At 36.0% G+C, this 19,646-nt stretch overlaps 1 long non-coding RNA gene across 1 annotated transcript in view; it reads left to right on the forward strand.

The window, feature by feature from the left end:
• LOC127429290 (uncharacterized) overlaps positions 1-18,581 on the forward strand; it is a 44,150-nt gene extending 25,569 nt beyond the window's left edge. The window contains exons 2-3 of the long non-coding RNA XR_007895257.1: positions 18,268-18,299; positions 18,489-18,581. This is a non-coding gene — a long non-coding RNA (uncharacterized LOC127429290). The remainder of the gene's footprint in view (positions 1-18,267; positions 18,300-18,488) is intronic.
• The last annotated feature ends 1,065 nt before the right edge of the window (positions 18,582-19,646 follow it).

Consider the following 19,646-nt stretch of genomic DNA (forward strand, 5'->3'; position numbering starts at 1 on the left):
TAGCAACATGCATAAAAAGGATGCCTTTCATACCATACCTGCCAAATAGTGAGCCATTTTACTCATGTTATAAATGCTTAATAACATGTATTCTACATTAGTAAACTTTTAAAGGGTTCATTAATGACAAGTAATTTTTTTACAAATGTATTATAATTTATTGATATGCTGTTATAACAACATGTATAAAAAGGATGACTTCTGTGCCATACCTGCCAAATAGTAAGCCATTTTACCTCATGTTATAAGTGCTTAATAACACTTATTCAACATTAGTAAGCTATTGATGACAAGTAATTAGTCTACAAATGTATTATAATTTATTAATATACAGTTATAACAACATGCATAAAAAATAGTTAACCATTTTACCTCACATGTTATAAATGCTTAACACTTATTCAATATTAGTAACCAATGAAAATGTACTAAGTGGACAGCTGTGAATCATTGATTAAGGAGTTGTCAACATTAGAAACCTGGACATAAATGTTCAGTATGGTTTAATCAGGCTTTAATATATGAAATATGCTGTGAATGAGCATAAAGTCCTGAAAACTGTTTTTACAGAGGGCTTCACTAGGATTAGATAAATTGGGAGGGTCACCACTTGGAGCAGCATCATTATTTGAGAATCAACTGACAAGTAAAGTGACAACACAAGTGAGTCAAGACATTGCAGTAATTAATATAAACACAAAGTGGACTTTATCAAAATAACCTGATCCCTCCTTTTAAACTCACTATGATCATCTATTTTTGTTACATTGTGACATAAATCATGAAATGGGCATTTCATGTTTTTGATTAAGACAAGTATGAAAAAGGGTATTAAGCATTTATATTTAAGTTAAAATTCTCCCAATATGGCAAGTATTGGATGAAAGTTGCCCTTATAAGTTACAAATGAATCCCTTTAAATATAGTGTTACCAAAATATTATATACCTTAATTGTGTGTGAAATTTTAAGGTTTATATTAAAAGTAGTGCAAATGCATCTCAATCTATATAATCTCGGACCATATTTTTGTGCTGTGACCTTGCAAGTAAGCAGTGTTAATTTCAGTTGAATTAAAGTCCAGAGAAGCTTAAGCTACTTATGATTTCACACCTACTGTATGCCACTTATACACATATCCTGTTTTTGTCTGTCAACATCAGGCAAATTCAAATGAAACTTTATAAGGAGAAATGCAAATTATGTAGGCCTACTGCAAGTAGCAATAATATAAATGTTCACCTAATCACCCAAATGTTAATTGCTCAGATTCCTTAGGTTTTTATTTGATTATATACGTTGTTACACGCGTAGCCTATCTAAATGCTAGAACCTCTAATATATCATATCTAGCTCTCTTTCTGTACTTCACCAAATATTGATCGTTTAATTGAATTAATTACACATTTTATAAAACACTCTTTTTGTCTCCTGATTTTACATGCATCACCCTCTCTTCACCAGGTGACCTGTGCAACCGAGAATACTTATATGCAACCACACATTTAGGGTTGGTTGTCTGCTTTTGGAAGACGTGTATATGTTTGTGTATGTGTGTGTTTTGGTGGGAGGGGGGCATGTTAGTTGCTTTTGGCTGTGATTTATCGCAGTCCCGGGGAACGCTGCTTCCGTTCCGGGCCGGGCCTGTCCTAAAGCATTTCAGCGCGCGCATCAGCCGTGATTAAACACCTGCTATTGCGCGCGAACAAAGTGCGCTAATCCAATATGTATCTCTGACATCTTAAATATCGTCCAATCCCCCGGCATCACGCGCAGCTTTTCCGCAAGGTGGAATTCTAAAACATATTTTTCTAATTTATGGATGGACGATAAATCAAAATTAGGCCAGGGACAATGAAATATACATCAGCGTGCTGAAAACAGGCTTGAAATGCAGTGATGCAGCTGGAGCGCTTACATACATGGTGTGGGGTTTGCAATTGGTTTTGTTGGGGTGTCTTTGGTATTTGCTTTCAGACATCCGAAACGAACAGATAATGAAATTCTGTCTCTATATGCAAAATGTATCATTGTAACAATTGTTTAACAAAATACCACACTATAACTATTGCTACACTGGCAATTACAATACAACAGTGGTAAATTGGTATTTAGACACTACTATCATAAAAACATAAATTAAATTATATAAATTCAGAAAACTTCTTACACTGTTTGACTTGTAGCAACAAGTGTAGCAGGCCTAACTATGGTTGGTAATTGTTTGTAAAATGTCTCTCTTCTCACAGGACTTGCACAAATCCAAACACACAGGCCTATAAATGTTACAACAGTGTTGGGTACGAAAATAGAAATCCCCTACAATTGACTAATTTCTTCTCTAAAACTGTAAACACACTACTTTACTGATAACTTCATGGAAAAAGTAGGCCTACTTATTTTACTAATTACTTTTAAGTTATTTTCTAAAACACTTTTCACAGAAAGTGTTTTCTGCTTAATTATTTCAAAATGATGTCTGTATATCTTCCTTGTGCATTGTTGTTATCACTTAAGCTGTCACAGAAACACAAACAGCCATTCGAATGAACAGTATTAGTGGTTTAAATGTATTCTAAATACATATTTTAGAAATATGTGCAAGCCAAGTAAAGTACTTAAAAGTCAATTTAATTCAAAAGTCACTAATTGTAATCTGATTGCAAGAATGTATATTTTAACTAAAAGTAATTAGATTACAGTAACTAAGTATTTTGTAATCAGATTACACCCAACGATGGTTACAAACACATCGCTTTTCTTTAACATCTATGCCTTCACTTAATGAGCTAATGAGATGGCTATATGCATTTTATCTATTAGAATTCATAGCCTACTTATTTTTAATTAAATAGATACCATATAAAATGAAAAATACAATGAATTAATTAAATATTATAATAAATACTAATTTTATAAATTGCTCTAAATATGCATACCATTTTGTCATTAAAATCATGTTTATTGTGGAATAGAGTGTTTTATATTGCAGTGCTTTTCTCCAACTCTCAGACAGACATAAAGCGAGAGCAGGCCATTCTCTCCGGTCACTGTCCTGGGTGACGCTTATTATTTGTGACTCTTCAATTCCACAGTTTCCCTCGAATTCTCAGCACATTCTGCCCGGTGTATTACGAGTCGTGAACTGCTCGGACATCAGACGTGTGTCTTTGGCCCCAGCCACATAATGGATTCAGCACTCTGTTCTCGTGTTTGAAAACAACCAAACACCAGTGGCCCAATACGACCACAGAAACAGCCCTCTTGAAGAACAAAGAAAATATTTGGCCATCATTTTGTTTGCCCTTATAGTCTACAGCAGTGTGGTTTTATTGTGGATTTCCATGCTGAAACAAGGGCAGGGGGAATGGCTCCGTACAGAAATAATACATCATCAAACTGACCTAGTTTGCAGGACCGCGGGTGCTCGGGAAGGATAATTGTTTGTAATCATCTTAATTAATATAATAATCATCTAATTTTATACCTCCTAATGAAAATTAAGTGCATTTTGATGCATAAGTTGTAATCAGCAGGCCAAGTAATTAATCTAATGATTTGTATCGGTGTTTATTCAAATAAGCAAACAGTCTAATGCATTAATTTATACAGATTAAAACTTTGGAAGCTGCAGAGAGTAAGTCTGTTGTAGATTTCAGCACCTTGGACAGCGGGTTCCTTTTAATATAGAACACGAACGGTCATATAAGCATGTGCAATGACGATGTTATGAAAAATACATTAAAAATGCCAGTAACTTGAATACACCTCTATGGTGAACATGTTTTCAATTTCTTAGTTCATAGTAATGTTTTCTGGGGTTTAAAGTCAAACATGTCTGTGTAACCGTCCGGAGACCTTGAAAAAAGTCCCATTAAAAGCTTGTATTCAAAATAAAGAAATGAATGTCTATGGATATGGATCAACATTTTCATATTGTTGTTATTATTTAAAAAAGCAATTAATCAGTTTTGCTTTAAAGTATTATTAATATTGGAAAAACTTGACTCCACAAAGTCACAGCAGGTGGTGTTACCAGTATGCCAACAAGCTGGCTATTTCGTATGATTTCATACGAATTCGTTTATATAAATTTGTACGATTTCATGACGTGCAAATGCCCGGATGTCTAATGCAAGGTGTTAAGGACATGCTTATTAATATTATGCCCTTTCCCAAACCCCTTATCTAAACTTAACCGATCAGTAGAGTGTGTAAACATGATAGGAAGCTGTTGTGTGTGACAGAAGCAAGTCATTGTTGCATATTAGATGGAAATGATGTCCAGCGACGTCATTGGCTGTAGATAAAGTTGTAGGAATTCATAGGAATGCAGTCGTACAATATCATACGAATTAGCCAAATTTAGAAAAGTCGTATGAATCCTTATGATTTCCCCGTGAGAGTGTGTAGCAACATGCAGATAGCCCTTCTGCTGTCATGTGACAAAACATCTATAAAACAGAGAGGACCCCTTTAGACCTTAAAGGGACAGTTCACCCAAAATGAAAATTCTCTCATTATTCACTTACCCTGATGCCATCCCAGTTGTGCATGACTGTCTTTCTACAGTAGAACACAAATTAAGATTTTTAGAAGAAGATAAAGCTCTGTCAGGTCCTTATAATGGAAGTACATGGGTGCCAGCACTTTGACGGTCCAAAAGTCACATTTAGGCAGCAATAAAGTAATCCATGTGACTCCAGTCGATCAGTGAATGTCTTCTGAAGTGAATCGATGCATTTATGTAAGAAGTCGATAATTAAATTTTTTTTAACTTTAAATCGGCGCTTCCATCCAGGGCTCTGATGCAGTTTGAAATGGCCGAATTCTCGTGTGAACTCGCTGACGCGCTTACGTCACACTTTGCGTCAGCTGCTGGAAGGAAGTGCTTTTTAAAAGCTAATAAAGTTTTAATTATCGAATTATTTTTTACACAGATAAATCAGTTTGCTTCAGAAGATATTCGCTGATCAACTGGAGTCATGTGAATTACTATATTGCTGCCTAAATATGACTTTTTGACCGTCAATGTGCTGGCACCCATGTACTTCCACTATAAGGAACTGACAGAGCTCTATCTTCCTCTAAAAATCTTGATTTGTGTTCTGCTGAAGAAAGACAGTCACACATATCTGGGATGGCATCAGGGTAAGTGAAAAATGAGAGAATTTTCAGTTTTGAGTGAACTATACCTTTAATGACTGTGAAGTTTGTTAAAAATATCAGATATTATTTAAATTTGTATGAAAAGGCATACATTTGTTCAGGTCTAATGGAGTAAAAAGAAAACTTCATGATATTTGTGACTCAAAAATTCATAATATTTGTAGATTTTTTTATTTTTTTAAAATTAATAATTAAGTAGTGTACACCCATGTGTATTGAGGGTGCAAGGAAGGTATTTTAATACCTTTTAATTGATGGTTAAACCATCTGACATTTTTAAAGTCATTAAATCAATATTTTATAAATGTAAAAAAAGAAACATGGACACAAAGATTACATTTCTATGAACGTGTTTTAAAAATACATTTTTAAAACTTTGTCACTTTTATCATCTCTTTCAACCTAATTAATTTGTCAACGACCCATATAATCTCAATTTCTCTTTAAATATTGGGTATCTTAATGAAGTCTTCATTCCAAAGTAAAAAGACGTTTGAATTGGTGACCGTTGTTTTGTTCAAAAGAGCATCGTTTGTCTAACTTTAATTTAATGGTCGGTCACAATCTCAGTAACTCGAGATATTGACTTACATATTAGCGTAATGTAGGCCGCATAAGTGTAGATCATACATAAATAAAACAATTATAAATAACTAAATAGTCTATATAAATAAATAGGCCCCAAATTAGTCAATGACTTAGTTAATGTCTTGTAACACACTTATGCAACTACAATGCAGAGGAACAGAATAATATACAATTGTGGGCTCAGTTGCACGTATGTTTCAGAACAGTGTAATTCTTCTACGATATTCAGACGGAAATGAATAAAGAGCCGTTTGTTATTCCTGCAGACATACTCAATTTTAGGATATTTAATGTCACATTTTGTCCATTTCTAATCTGTCTTTTGCTCTCTTAGACAGTGTCTCAGATCTTCTCATCAACGTATCCGTCAATCCATCTTCACAACACCACATGCCATCAGCAACTCGATGTTTTTGTGTTTCTTTTAATGAAACCAGCGCTCCCTGAGAGTTGTGATGAGTTCGAGTGATGAACGACGACACAGTTTGGTGAGAGTAAGTGAAAATCACGCTCTCTTCCTCCACTCAGCGACTTTTATGTAAAACAGTGCAATTAAACAATGTCCTGAAAATGAATGCATGCTCGAAACATGAGGCTCATTTGGCTGATGAATGGCCGCACTTTGGCTCAAATGCGATTTTAGTTGAGTGTGCTTTTAATACTGCTCTCATTGAAGTATTTCAGACCGAATTTCTCAGCTTCACAATGCACTATTTATTTATTTATTATCATTATTATTATTCCTAAGGGTTTTAAGGATAACTACTACCACTACAATAAATTCAATTTAGCTGGTATCCCATCCTGGCCGAGCTGGTGTTCAGTTAGTTTAGCTGGTCTGCCAGATGGTATCCAATCCTGACCAGCTGACAAGTGCCCAAACCCCTTTCTAAAATCATCAAAACAGACCAGCCCAACCAGAGGAAACTAGCTTGGTGACCGGCTAAGACCAGCAAACCACCTTAAGTTGGTTTAAAGAAATAGTTCACCCAAAAATGAAAATTCTCTCATCATTTACTCACCCTCATGCCATCCCAGATGTGTATGACTTTCTTACTTCTGCTGAACACAAAGATTTTAAGAAGATTATCTCCAGTCAATGCAAGTGAACTGTGACCAGAAGTCCAAAAGCTCCACAAAGGAAATAAAGGCTGCATAAAAGTAATCCATACAACTCCAGTGGTTTAATCCATCTTCTGAAGCAATCCAGTTGGTTCTAGGTTAGAACAGACCAAAATATAACTCTTTTTTTTTCAGTTTACATCTTGACAGCAGTCTCCATGACGATCATAATTTCAAGCTCGATTATACTTCCTAGCTAGTCAAGCGCTAGGAAGTGTAATCAAGCTTGAAATTATGATCGTGCCTAGATACTGCAATAACAAGATGTTAAGTGAAAAAGGAGTTGCATTTTTGTATGTTCTCACCCTAAAACAACTGGATCCCTTCTGAAGACATGGATTAAACCACTGGAGTCGTATGGATTGCTTTTATGCTGCCTTTATCTGCTTTTTGGAGCTTTTGGGGTTCTGGTCACCATTCACTTGCATTGTCTGGACCTACAAAGAAGATATTTATCTTCTTAAAATCTTTGTTTGTGTTCAGCAGAAGGAAGAAAGTCATACACATCTGAGATGGCATAACGGTCACACAAAAATGCAAATTCTGTCATCATTTAATCCCCCTCTCCTATGAATTTTTTTTTTATTTGGAACACAAAAAGAGACTTTAGGCAGAATGTTAGCCTCCGTCACCACTGACTTAAATTGAATCAGAAAAAGATTCAATGAAAGTGGATGGTGACTGAGGCTAACATTCTGCATAAAATCTCCTTTTGTGTGTCATAAGAGTTTGGATCAACATAAGGGTGATTAAATAATGTCAGTTTTAAAACATTTTGATGAAGTAACCCTATATCAGCAGAGTCAATATTAGTAGTATTAGTATTAAGCATGTTGTTGTTGTTGTTGTTACTGATATACTTTACTCAGTGTTACAGTTTATAGCAGTATAGTCAAGTTGTTATTTATAATGGAAATTTTTGTTGCTGTTTGTAAGTGAGAGTGGGCAAGGGAAATATCATTCCAGCTTTCGCCTCTGTTCAGCCTTGAAACGGGGGATGTGATCAATCTGCCGCCTATTAAGGCTGTTAATTGAAAATGCATACTAATTAAGCAGAGCTTTGGTACTTTAGAGACTTTGAGGAGGTAACTGTCGGCACAAATCCAAATAGTTTAAAAAGCAGTCTGCACAAGGTGAAAAATTTTACCATGCTGGCAGCGGGTGAGGGGTTTTGTATGCGCCTAAGTGATGATAGCTTCCAAGTCATACTTTATGCAATTTGATGAGTAGTTCACCAATTAAATCATCAGAAAGAACTTTAGAACTTCGCCAGATATTAGATACACAACGAATTTGTCTTAGTGAAGGTCAGGGGCAGACAACAGGGTCTACTAAGCACATGAACACAAACACCATCAAAACAAATACAATCAAAAACATCAATATAGCTACTTAAAATGGTGCACAGTCAAGTACTGGTAAATAACAAGGAATAAGAAATAGAGAAATGAATATATCGGATTCAATACAAGTTAAGCTCAATCAAATAAGCTCATTTGTTGATATTCCACGAAAAAAATTGTTTTCAAAATTTTGAAAAAAGCAAAGATTGTGGTTACAGTGAGGGCCTTACAATGGAGTGATTTGGGCCTGTCCATAAACACTAAAATACACAAGGTTTCAAAAGTATAGCAACAAGATTACATTATACGTGTTAACATGATTTTAGTGTGATAAAATCACTTGCTAACCTTTTCTGTATAAATTTATATCCAATATTATAAATTCATAGCCATGATGACGAAACACTGTAATCCCCAGAATTGGATATAATTGTACACAGATATGGTCAGTAAGTGATTTTATCACACTAAATCATGTTAACATGTATAATGTTTAATCTTGTGGCGATACTTTTGAAAATATGTGTATTTTAGTGTTTATGGACTGGCCCCATTCACTTCCATTTTAAATGCATCACTGTAACTCTATTTTGTGCAGTAATCAGTATGTATATGTCAAAAAAAGCTGTTATTTGAGCTGAACTGGTTTTGAAAAATATATTTAAAAAAAAATGTTTTACAATCTGATTTCATTGGAGAACGTTTTTAAGTTCCATAGATAACTTTTTATTCTCTAGTTATTTAGAAAAGCATCTGTGTAATGGTGCCTTAAAGAACCCAGAAACCATTACGCCAATCTGAAGAACCAATGACGTACCATCAAGAATGTTTTTAATCGCCAAAGAATCATATAACCAACTCAAGAACCCTGAACCCCATGCTAAACCTAAGAACCAATTGACATTACAGTGCATATTGTTTCACATTTTCAGAGAATGATGTTAGGATCATGTGAGCAATGAAATGTCAAACCAAGATGACAGAAGTGTCCGTGTTTATGAGGGACATGGCGTTTAAAGGTTTCATTCCATCAGTAGGCCTACACAAACTTATTTTCGATTGTGTATGATGTATGTGTGGTCATCTTGAGTGAGACGCATTAAACTTCACTTGATGCAACATCAATCCGCTACTGACATCCATGCATCAAAGCACGGATCTCTAATTAAACTAAATCAACATGTGAGAATATTTGTTCCTTTTCAGTGTCAAAATCAAGACCCTTTGAACCGTCAATCTCCCGCGCAAATGAGCGTGTCCATGTATAGAGGCTGGGTGTGATGTTATCAAAAGCAGTTGCCATGGCGGTTTGTTGTGGTGCTCGACCCGAATTTGTTCCCCTTTGCTCCGTGTGTCCTTCACAAGTGAAGCCCGTGGCGCGTGTCTGAAGGTTGTCACATGCTGTTTTCTGTCCAAATGGTTCACAGACGACCATGGACGTGTGTTAATATTTATTCAAAACTTTACTTTCTTGTGTGATCAAAATAGAAGGAAGAGAAACAAGAAAACCCTTTAGCTTTTTAGTTGCATGTAGTTCTTAGTAAAACAAAGTGTTCTCATCAGTATTTGGGAAGCTAATTTGAAACAGTAGCTAAAAGTGACTCACAAACTAAAGTCGTTCAACTACAGTCAAATTATACTTTTGAAAAAATAGTTAGCTACAAACAGTTTAAAAAACTACACTGAAGGTACTTAACCTCAGAGACCCAAGCATTGATATTTATGATATATTTTCTTTTCCTCCTTGAAAGTGATGACACTCACTGATGATAAATATCTTTATATTTCAGCATAGTTTGTTGGGGGTGAATCTTGTGTGACTTCAGCAACCTTTGACATTCAACGTTTTTTTAATTTTTATACAGTTCCGAGTGTCAGCTACTGTTACTATGTGTATTAAAACCATTAAAAAGAAAAAAAAAAAAGAAAAATGTATATATATATATATATATATATATATAGGTATTATTTAAATGATTTTAACAAATGTTGCAATTCTGCTACAGTGCGTCTCTAAGGGTTAAAGACCAAACATCTTTATAGAATTTATAAAATAGAATATATATATAAATGGATAATATAATATAATATAATATAATATAATATATAAAGGAATATTCCGTTAAACTCAATCAACATTATTTGTGGCATAATGTTGATTACCACAAAAAATAACAAGGGCCACTGCATTCAGCAAATCTTCTAGTCAAACTAAATGACAGGTTGAAATAAATATAGCCGGGTCACGGCACCACCGTGGCTCAGTGTTACTTTGTCATAGAATGTATTTAACTCACTGGTTATCATCTGTGACAGTTTTTTTCCCTTGAAAATGTGAGAAACTGTTTTATATAGTCCCTCTCTCTCCCTCCCTGTCTACTTTTCTCTTTTTATGTGGATTTGTTTGTTTCTCGCTTTTCTCGAGGGGTGCGCAAAGACAGACAGGCTTTCCAGATTCATTTTCTGATCAAAGCTGTTTGATTTGGTCAATTTTGCCACATTGGAGACGTTCTCTATTACTGAGATAAATAGCCCCGGGCTAACTGTCAACCAAAACTTGTAAGCTAATAAATTATTCCAATTTCTCCCCGTCGGATTTCTCCTGGGAGACAGCCTCTAGGAAATACACTTTTTGATTAGTAAATTTCTGTGTGTGTGTGTCTGGACATTCGGATGTGTCGTCTTTGATTAGCGGCGGCCCTGTTAGAGCTGAGGGTGGCGGAGGGGCTGTCAGTCGAGCACAGACTCTAATGCATAATGCATTGACACAACCGGCTTTCTGCCACCTCCTTCTCCCTGAGCGAACAACAGCAGACCTGGATACCCTCACCTGAGAGCTCACTCGCTCTTTCTCTGTCCCTTTCTTGGCTGTGAGTCCTCACTAACCAGCTCAGGAAATAAAGCATTGTGACAGATCCTAGCTCACTCCAGACCTGTGGTTATGAGTGCCCGCTGCACATACACACATACGCACACACTGAGAACTTGAAAATAGGTTGACTTGAGCTGAAAGTGTGCAATCAGCAGAATACGGTAGAGCCGTCTGACTGATAGGCTGTTGGAAAATTGATCTCCACCCACTGGCCAGATAACCCCCCACCTGCCTTCTCTTTTTTACACATTTCTTTTTTGTCTTTCTCCTTTTTGATCTGTCTTTCTCTTTTACCATTTTTCCACCAATAGTGCCCAATCTGGAGCCATTCTGCTCTAGCATCCCCAAATGAAATTGCAAATATAATGGTTGTTTTCAAACAGCTTTTCCTTCCATTGGTTTACCAAACAGATAATCACACAGTGTACACCTACAGACTGTTGATGCATCCCAAACCCCACACTTCTGCGCTATTCTACTCCATTTTGTAGTGTGAGTAATATGTATACACTGAAAGTGCAACAAAAAGTGTACTGAGTACCTGGATGATGCACTCCTTCAACCAAAATAATGGAGTGCAGAATTTTAACCCTTAAATGACAGTCTAAAGTGTTGTGAACAGTATTTAGTCGGTTTAAATTGATTTAAATTATGCATTGTGTATAGCAAAGCCAAAATACAATATCCACGCATGTGGACACGGGGTTGTACAAGGATAAGCAAACCATAGGTAGGCTGACTTTCCCAAAAAGTGTAACACTATGGCTCTGTGACTTTAAAAATATTGTTCTGTGTATTTGAGAATCAACTCACATTTATAAGGTGCTGTCTTCGCAGAAGTTTCGCTAGTTGCCACATTCGCTTTTAACAACAATTGTTTTGTCAGGCCAGCTTTGTGGCCAGGTAACTCCACCCCTTCCACTACATTTGGCAAGCTACGACCACTGAATTCATGGAGTTAGGATGAAAATAAGGTGCATTTTGAACTGTTCCGAGACCAGTGCAGATATACAGCACACTGGAGGTTAAGTCATTCACTAAATAGGGAGCAAGAGAGCACCCTATAGCTCTCTATGCAGCTGCATGCACTCACCACTAAAATCTGACCAAAGGTTCAGTTTCAGGCTGCAGATGATGTTTTTGACCACTCAGCATGTTTGGCAGACATGGGACAATGGTAATCAGTACATAGATTCAGAATTTATAATGTTTAATTTTATTTTAACACGGTTGGCAATGACTGGATGATGCTAATTAATTATGCTAATTTCTCATGTAACATCTCAAAAACATGAATAACCAACAATCCTGGAAACATAATAAACAATTTGATGACAAAAATCTGACTTTCTATAGCGTGGTATTATTTAAAATTTCACAACTTAGTCCTGCTGTCCACATATGTGGACATCAATTTTTAGGAAAACTTTGCTTGTTTATTAGGTGCTACTAGGTACAAAATCAAAAAGGGAAATGGAAAATGCATACAGCAGTCACGCTCAGGTCTCAGGAGGTTATAGATGACACTGGAAAAAAATGACAAACTTCAGCTTTAAATTACATTGGAAGTTCAATTATATGCTCAAAACAGAAGTAGGACACGTTAACAAAGACAGCCATGTGTCATCTTTGTTTTTGGGCAGTTATGTAGTAAAATAAGTCTGATACGTCATTGTTTGGCTCTCGAAACCTGGGTTCATTCTGAGAGAGTTTCAGCAGCACCATTTTGGTGGAAAAGTGTAAAATCTCATCGCTTTTTGTTTCTTTGGCCACTCCCTTCATTTCCTCTGCCTTTACCTTGTCGTTTTCTAATTTCTGCTCTACTTTGACCCCTGGTCCCTCATGTCATCCTTCAATCTCCTCCCTCCACTATCTTTTGTGTCTTTCCATGCGTCTAGTGACTTAATAACTCCCAGCATGTAGTTTGAGCACACACACATACATAAACAGATGAGTACAGAACAAACACATCTCCCAGATCCTGAGCACCAAAAACTACACTCATCATTTATCAGCTTGCTAAAAGCCTGCCCAAACCATTACCCTCCCCAAAGCAGCCAGCAGAGAGGAGAGGGGGGCTACGCTGGGTGAATTAAACTTTTGATGGTTCAGCGCTTTCCCACTCTGGCGATTCATCTTTCCTCTCACCCAGGAAGTGCACACCCAGCAGGAGAGGGAGGTAATTACATCTCCACATGACACACCGCTTCATTACTGCCTGAGTGTCTTGCTCACTGCCACCGCTGTAGTTTAGAGGTGGGGTACGCAGGGGGTACAAATACAGAGTGTTTTTTTTTTTTTTTTAGTTAAACAGTTATGGCTGGCTACACACAACCTGGTGAGGGTAATTTTAATGTAGTACTACTGAGTTAACTGTTGGAGTGGACTGAAGGAAATTTGATGGACAGACTGTATTGGGTCTATACAGGATATAATGAGTCTACATTACATTAAATCTTTATTGTAATAACATTATATGTTGCATTACATGTTTCTTTTAGATTGTATAATGAGTATCTAGAGATTGAGAGTACAAATAGAAGACATGTTTATTCTGTACAAAGTATAATGAGCCTGTATAGGGTAAATCAAGTGCATATATGACGTTACTTAAATGACAGGGCATGGTGAATATATGGGCTTTGGGCACTGTGGATTTTTTTAAAGACTTTTTTGTCACCTTTGCCAATTTTTTTTTTTTTTCCTGAAAGTCATCAAAATTCCCAACAGAGTATCCTTCCCAGCACATCTTAAATTCTGCTTTGTGTTTAACCCTTTAAGCTCTGAAGGTGCTTTTAAAGATTTCCTGTTTTAGTGGCATACCCAAAATTAAAGGCTTATAACTTGACAAAAGCAAAAAAAAAAAAAAAAAAAAAAACAACAACAAGGAGGGTCAAGTGTTTGGTATCATTGTAAAGAAAACTTTTCAGATTTTTTTAATGATACAGATTATGATACATTCTGAGACTCTCAGCCTAAGAAACTGCTGTATAATCACAAAAAAATTAAAAAGTGAGCCAAAAACTTTTTTTCCCCCTTATTTTTCTTATTTGACATTATATATCTCTGGGTGTAAATAAGGTGGCTCCGAAAAACAGCTTTTGTTTTGTTCCCAATCACGTGAACTGTATCTGAGAAAATTTTTGAGCAATCAAAAGTTATAACATTATAAAAATAAAAATGATCATAATGTCCAAAAACGTCTCAAAACAAATAATACATAATAATTGTACATAACAACTAATTACACATGCAAACACAACAATGACTAAAGGTATGCATAGCAGGGAGACATGATTTTTAGTAATGAGATTTCACAGAATGAGTGCCATTTGACTCATTGAGTCTGCATCATTCATTTACTTGGCGCCATCTCCTGGTGGCCATATGTAAAATTGTGCTTCATGTGGATTATCTAAAGATCTATGGATCCATTAAATTGTGGGCTCCTTTGAAAGATAATCACCTCCTCTAAATAATGGTATGTGATATGTTATGTTCCGTTTATTTCTCGTGAAGTTATAAGCAAAAATGCAGCAAATAAGCTACACCAACATAATTGTCAAAGACGTATACTTAGCTATTACTCACTATATTTTTGTCTAATAACCAAAAAAAAAAAAAAAAAAAAAAAGCAAGTAAAACAAATAGGACGGTTGTATTCTACCTTTTGAGAGCTTTCCAACAACATATGGCACATGGCTATTTGGTCAGTTTGATGTTTTTATTGATTGCAATAATTTGTACAGTGCAAATTTAGTTTGGTGTGGTGGAAATGATGCCGCAACTGTGGGATAGAGATAATTTTCACACTATAAATATTGAAATGGTTTGTTTATTTCTCTCTTTGTTTAGATTCTCATAGTTTTAAACATGTAATAATTTTGTATTTTTAAAATGGATTTTTATTGTTTCATATTGAAAGTATGGGTCTGGAACAAGGCTAAAACAGTAAAATCTATATATTATATAGGGTATATATAAAATAGGGTACATTGAATACATTAGCTATAGGGAATACAAAATGTATAGTACTGGCTATGGTGGATCGCAACCCAAAAATAGGTCACACGTCTATTTTGTTAGGGTCACAGACAGCAGGGAAAAATAATGCTAAATGGAAATAATAAAATGCAAAAATTGAGAAAACTCTTCCCACCAGCTGAGAATGAACAGTGTACAATTTTATTTTGTACAGTATAGGACATATTTGGCTTCTTACTCCAACCACAGACTGAGGTCTACTATCTTAGTAACCATAATCAAATCAAACAGAAAGCATGAAAACTAACTACTGAGTGATTACATCTGACAGCCTGTCTCTTGGTGTGAGATGTTGTAAAAAATCTCATGCTCTTTCTGTGGTCAGACAGATGCTTCCATCGTTCAATAGTCATTTTGATTCCAGTGGTTTAGCTAATTACTCAGTATCAGCTCAAGTCATCGATCCCTCCCCTCTCCTGCTGTCAGCCACTCTTGGGGGTCAGCTGGTGATTGACAGCAATGTAAACCAGCAGGTGTCTGCAAAATAGACTGTTTCTTCGAGTCAATTGGCCTGACTTTATGACTTCATGTCTTGGAACTTTTTAAACAAACTAAACATTTAATGGTACTTTGTTCTTAGTTGTCTGCCTTAACACTGTTGACAGTAATTAAGCAAATGCCATTGCGATCAGCTCATTACAGTCACTACCATGCCTTTTTGCCCTGTTGCATGCAGGCAACTTCAATTATGTTGAACTGGTAGCGGGTAATGGCACTGTATCATGGTATTATATACTTTGTTGTCACAGACAGCATTTAACTCACTGGACATTATAAAAAATGGCAGTTTCATCCTTGAAATTGTGTGAATATGTTTTATTTAACCTCTCTCTTTCCTTATCTGCCTGAATGCTTGCCATATTTGATTGCAATGACATTTGTTCACTTGCTAAAACTGGCTCCTAAACTCTTATCCAATCCCATGACAAGTGATGACAAAAATAGTATGAGATGGCGAAATCATATGAGTTGGCTTGAGCAATAGAAAATAATTTTGGTGTACCAGGGAATAAAGAAAACATCAGGGTTTGGAATGAGACAAGGGAAGTGTATTACAGGTTATTGTTATCCATGTAGGGGAATGCAGTTATACCCAGTAATGAGAACAGTATGAACAATACAAGACCAGGAGTCAAAGTTGAAGTTTCAATAAATAGAGAGGGAGTTTACTGAAGACAAATTTCCAAATGCAAAGATAGAAACAGAAAATGAGTTGAGGATCTAACCTCGAACTTAGATTTCAGAAACAAATATAATTATAGGCATATGCAAATGATGTAATCTTTACAGGCTTACAGGCATCTGGGTTAACCATACATATATTTACGGAAACTATCCAAATATGGTGAACTGATGATCTACGCAGAAAATGATATTTAGAAACATAACACTGATTTGCTGGCAGTGGCGAATTCTCAGGGCGAGCAAAGCCTTCTCTGCAGGCCTAACATGCCAAATAAATAAATATTTTTCATCCTTTCATTCTCAATCACCTTTTTGTCTATGTATTTTTAATCGCTTTCCACTCTTAATTAATTTACAAACAAATAGAGAAAAACAAAAAGTTTATCCAGTCAGAATTTATTCCTTGATGCTTACAAGTGAAGCATGACAACTGTTTCACAAATTACATGCCCAAAGCCTGAAGCCGAAGCAGTGCATGAGTTTGAGCTCCACCCCTTCAGGCCTTCAGAATTTCTACAGAATCCCTCAACAGTGCAAATGAATGGGCAACTAAAGTCAGATTGTCAGATTCATCAGCCAATCAGATTGATTTATTTGTTCTTGGTGGGTGTGATATTTAGGATATGTCCCAGTCGAGGCCTTCTAGTTGGCCTTGAGTGACGCAATCACGCTTTAAGTGACGTAATTTGAAAGCGAAGAGTGCGAGATCTTACTGATGAGTCGACTGTCATTACTGCCGCTATCACCATTGAGAAAGAGATCCTTATGGATTTACAAACCTGAGATGTTCTGCGTGACCGTGTGATTGCTTAATTTATTAATCATGAAAGGAGGACTGATTTTCACTTCAAGCAAATTGGTAAGAGCTTTTTGCATTATTATAGCAACATCAGGAGTTTTCTAAGTGTAAATTAGGCTGCTGGAGCATTCAGTGTCAGATCAAGTTTTGAAAAGAAGTGCTGCATTCCATTCAACTCAGAAAGTCGGATTTGACAACTTCCTACTAGGAAAAGTGCAATGGAATCCATCTTGAAGTTAGAATTACAACTTGTAGGCTCCTGCAGATATTCTCAACTCCAATTTCGCCGAGATGCAGGGGCATGATGTCACACAAACATGTTCACACTCAGGGAGATATACAAAGTAAGTGATAAACATTCACTTTAAGTTATATCGATAAAAATGATATTAAATCTTGTTTAACAAACGCTTGCAGAAACAGGTGTATAATACATTATAATCTCTTTTGTTAATCGTACACCTGAAGCACGATTGCTAGCACTGCAGCAATGTTTATCAGTTAGGTTGCTAGGAGACATCTCTAATGAGAGTCAAACATCTACTAAGCTAACGGGGGCATTGCAGTTCTGAATATCGGGGAATGTAATGCATTTATGTTCGGAGATATCAAGTAGGAATATCCCACATCCAACTTGCATGGAACGCAGCATAACCGTGCACCCTGACGAAATGAAATTTATTGCAAGCAACATTTAAATTGCAAATATTATTAGATAGATTTCCCAGGTGTTATAGACCTCTTTAGCAGATTCATATGAAAAATTATGATTTTTGAATTTCTGTTCGGGAGACGTTCATTTCACAGAACAGTCACGCTGCAGTTAAAATTAGGCTTGCTTGAGCATTAAGTGTCGTTTCAAGTTCTGGCTTTTGTGCGTGGATGTGTTTTTAAAATGTCAATTGGTATTATTAGTTAGCTGCGGCATAATGTATGATGCCCAAAGGCATAGGGTGTCTTATTCATTGTGAAACTGTGTTTTCTTAAAGGCATGAATCACTCTGAAGGCCTAGACTTTTAATGCATGGACCGCCACTGTTTGCTGGAACCACAAAGTCTCAGTTGGTCTGTAAACATGAATTAATGTTACATGTTAAATATGAGTCAAAGTTAATCGTAAATCCGACAGGACTTTTCTTCTTTTAGACCTGGGACCAGAGGATGACTGATCATTTCAGGTGGGCGGAATTTCTGGTTGGCTAGCGGAAGTGCGTTTTGTGTGTATCCAGTCGCTGCTTGCTTGTGTGTCATGTGCTTAGATTCTTGCTTTTTAAATGTTGTAAGATGTCTTAAACATTTCCCAGACAATGTGTGCAGTTAATGGTTATCCTAATAATCAAGCTAAACTACATTTTTGTCTAAAACAGCAATGTTATGATCAGAAATCACTTGCCAAGCAAAGCCCTCCAGTCCCAGATGCTGCTGCTTCCATCAGCTGCCTACAGAAGGATTGACTTAGGAACATCTGTTTGAAAAAGCTTGGAATAATTTGTTTGTGTGCTCTTTTCACTTTATTGGCAAGAAGTTAACAGCAGGGATTACTTATATCATTCAACGTCCAGAAACGGAGCGCAAAGAATTACATATAAACAATAGCATTATTGTGCTAACAGGTGTGTGTACATGTGCTGAAAATGTATTAAAAAGTTTGTTTATTTCTATTTTGCATCTTTTTTTTTGTGAATGTTTCACATGTTTGAAATAGCATTATTACTGAGTATTAAAAGGAACAGTGTTTTACCTGAACTGTCTGTGAGTAGTGATGATGTTTTCAGCTGTTTTAATGCTGTGATGCTATATGGATCAATTCTACAGTGGAAGACCATAATTATCAGATGCGACATGTACAGTAGTGAGATGTTTTATCACATTTGAAATTAAATGTATTCTGATTTTCTCTGCCCTGCATTTTGCCTACCTGCAATTCACTTTCTTTTGAGTGTCTTTGCATAATGTGCATGTCTTTCCTTTAGGGGAAAAGGTGATTTGGAAAACAGTGTGGACATTAATTCAGTACCAAATAAATGTATTTGTACAGTGCTTTTAATAATACATACTGTTTTATAGTTGCTTTACAGAGAATATTGAACTTTTGTGTACAATGTTTTTAATGTATGTCCAAATTAATATGTTTATTTGTATTGCATGTAGTTCTTTTTGTACGGTACAGTTTATTGTGTGGCTGCTAATACATGGTTAGTTCCTACACAAGAACAATAAATTCAATCTATCAACAGGATCAGTTAGTTGTTCAGTCAACACTAAAATATTTCATGTAGTTTATAGCATTTAGATACAGAGATTATGTATGTAAACTAACAATTATAAAGCTAGATTGAGCTTACTACACATTCATATCCCGCAAAATAATTGTATTTTATCCGAAAAAAGGCAGCATGACAGTATCATCGCCTGAGTCCTGTAATACATGAGCATCCTGCTGTCTGGACCTCCCCTGTATCTGCAGTAAGTACATAAACTCGGTACAACAAACTCTTCAGGTTCTGACTAGACTCAATATATGC

Source organism: Myxocyprinus asiaticus, chromosome 38 (genome assembly GCF_019703515.2).
Source record: "Myxocyprinus asiaticus isolate MX2 ecotype Aquarium Trade chromosome 38, UBuf_Myxa_2, whole genome shotgun sequence".
NCBI classification, from domain to species: Eukaryota; Metazoa; Chordata; class Actinopteri; order Cypriniformes; family Catostomidae; genus Myxocyprinus; species Myxocyprinus asiaticus.